At 40.9% G+C, this 3,138-nt stretch overlaps 1 long non-coding RNA gene across 1 annotated transcript; it reads right to left on the bottom strand.

Moving 5' to 3' along the window:
* Positions 1-320: 320 nt before the first annotated feature.
* LOC125539294 lies at positions 321-2,083 on the bottom strand. Its single transcript, XR_007296802.1, has 3 exons — positions 2,000-2,083; positions 647-830; positions 321-541 (listed from the first exon to the last, which is right to left on the bottom strand). It is a non-coding gene; the product is annotated as an uncharacterized LOC125539294 (long non-coding RNA).
* Positions 2,084-3,138: the final 1,055 nt, after the last annotated feature.

Raw genomic sequence — 3,138 nt, 5'->3', positions numbered from 1 at the left:
TCCACCACCATGGAAGCAACTCCCCTGACGTACTGCAGGATGTAGTTGGGCCATTGACATGTGGGCCCACTGCAGTATGAGATCCCTGTCCCACCACCACATCCATTTTGAATTTTAAGCAGGTAACCGTAATTGTAATAGTTTTGGTCGCTGATGACAAAAAAAGATGCAATGGATTTTGACCAAGTCACCATCATGTATTGTACTCAGTCGCATCCTCGAGTAATTGATAATGGGGAAAATATCATATGAAAACCAATATTGGTATGATAATGTACACTTTACATACATAACTTGTCATTACAAACTTAGTGTGAAAATCGAATCATTACACAGAATCTACATTACCTTTGTACCTTGTCTGGCATTACACATGAATATATTTGCATCAGGTCAGTACACACAAAATACATATGCACTAAGTTGTTCCTACTAAACACTGATTCCCCATCGCAAACTGCATGATGTTACATCAAGCTGCACACGCTCGAGAAGGACCTTCAGTTGTACAGGAAAGTTCAAGCCAACTCAACTGCTTGCACTATATAAGTTAGAAACGTGTATTAGCATTTAAAACCTGAAAAATAAAATCTCTCATGTCCTTCTAAACCTTTAGGACTTTTTTTCCGATCACAGATCAACTCACAAGATAGTTAGGGAGGCATGGAAGGAGCTCAAACCAGTCGGTCTGGCTGATGTTGGGGCGATTATGTTGGCTGATGTTGAACCAGTCCACACTTTGCTGCTCACTGTTATTCTGCTCCCCTCCAAATCGGTCAACAGATGTTACCGCTGCCACTGCTCCGCGCCGTCGAATCAGTAATAGGAAACTATATTATACCTCAAATATTTTTGTCAAGGAAGGATCAGTAATAGGTATAACATATTGTGTATATGATAAAATCGAAGCATCTATGTTCTGCACACATGTCACAATTTCTTGGAGATCCGGCGGAATACACAATATAGATAAACTCTGGGATGTTTGGCATCCTATTAAAATATGTACACAGAATAATAATAAAATATTTAATAAAAGAAACGAAAGAGAATCATAAAAAAGGATTATAGAACCAGTGTTATATATTTCATTTACCCACCAATTTGTGTGATATAAAAAAAAACACTCGCAAAAATCTTGCACACTCTTACATATCCACGGTGACTATGGTTTAGAGTAGAGACTCTGACCTGAAACTTGAAAAATAGTCTGGAACACGTACATCACTTAAACGAGAATATGAGATGCCGCTGATCTTTTTATGTGGCGATTCATATTTACATGCCCGGCCAACTTCACGGTAAAAAAACAGAGTGAAAATGGCAATAAAAGAAGGGTGAAATCTATCTCTTTATTTTATCAATGAAGTAGAGAAAGAAAAAATCGAATCAAGGAAGAAAACACCGAGGCGGTTTTATATACAGTATGAGACATCTAGCTTTAATACAGATGGCATCCAGTTTCCTTTTTGGCTCAATTGTACTTGTACATATTGCACTTCGTTGGACTGCCATCACCACCAATGGCATGAATTAACTACCAAAGTCTTTTCAATTTAACGAAGACCACCCACAAGGAATTGTATGGTGAGGTTAACAAGATAACCCAACACATATTTGTTGTCTTCTTTCTTTTGGTTCGCTATAAATCGCCAACAAAACACTCTCTGATTGAATAGTCAGGTCAATGAGAACACAAGACTTGACCATTTACCTTGGTGGCTATGATACTAAAGTGTATTCCCTAGTGAAGTGGCGGTGCAGAATAAGGCCCTCAATAGTCTCATTCAGACTGCAGCTGGTCTTAGAAAATATTTATAATAAAGTCTCTTCTTCTGTACCTATGTCTTCTTTCTTGGCCTCCCAGACTTATGAGTTGCTGCAGTTATATACCAAGATCTAGATAGACAAGAATCCTAAATGGCACGCAGATGCAGACACACAGAATAATAAGAATCCTAGTAAAAAATTAAAGAGAGGGAGAGGTGGAAGAGCATACTGGGTCGTTGTGATGTTGCTGCCGTTGAGACCAGGTCAATCCGCTACCACTGCCGTTGGGAGGATTGCAAGATATTGATGTTGCAAGAAGCATTTGATCTGGTCCGACTATGGGGACGAACTGCTTGCGCCGACAGGAGGAGAGAAGAACGTGTCGCCGCTGCCGTCTCCAGCCGGGTTATGGCGCAGCCACCAGAGTCACCTCATGGACCAACACACTGGATCGAGGTAGTTGGCAACAACAGAACAATTGAATAGAATCTGCAGTTTCTGCTTGAAACCCTCGATCGTTCTGGTTCCGTGGGGCAGCACAGGTAGCGACGATGCTTGGCGGCGTGACGGCGAGAGGCTGACGGATGCATGGTCGGTACTTCGAAAGCCGATGTGGATCTTGTTCTACTATCCTGAGGGAAGGAGAGGTCTGCCTTAGGAAAAGAATTCTATGAGACCACGTCTCACGCGAAACCCATTCTGATGGATGACACGTGACATTCACAAATCACAAAGCATCCCCCACCCCCATCCAGGGGGGAGAGATTGAGATGCTTTGTGATTTGTGAATGCCACGTGTCATCCATCAGGGCGGGTCTCACCTGCTAACCGTGAGACCTGGTCTCATATAATTTTTTTCCTCTGCCTTAGTAGAGAGATTTGGTTGTTAGGATCAATGCGCTAGGAAAGTTTATTTTTTTCGGATAATGCGCTAGGAAAGATAGGATTTGCAATTGATTGTCACTAAACTGTAATTTTATTGTTTGGAAACTGTGATTTCATTGTTTGGTAACTCATCATGTCGAGTAGAAAAAAGAGAAAAAATGAAACATAGGAAAAAACTGAAAATGGGTCAGATAACTTTTAGTAAGTAGTGATTTGATTTGAATGAGTTAATGCGTGACATTATTTTGGAAAGTGCTGATTTAATTGAGTTAATGCACGCCCCAAATGGGCTGACCAAAATTAATTATGGTTAAGCGAAAATTTGTTAATAAGACACTCGCTGGCGTAATATAGGGTTCGTCGAGGGGTTGGTGGGAGGTGAGGCGAGACTACCAACTCATCTATTAGGAGTAGAGATTGATCTTGTGAGATAGAAGAGGCATGGAGACGTGAGAGAGAGAGAGATAAGTTGGTGATTTTTTC

The sequence above is a fragment of the Triticum urartu genome, chromosome 1, assembly GCF_003073215.2.
Source record: "Triticum urartu cultivar G1812 chromosome 1, Tu2.1, whole genome shotgun sequence".
NCBI classification, from domain to species: Eukaryota; Viridiplantae; Streptophyta; class Magnoliopsida; order Poales; family Poaceae; genus Triticum; species Triticum urartu.
The sequence above is the reverse complement of the archived record's forward strand: the minus strand, read 5'-3'. Positions and strand labels throughout refer to the sequence as shown.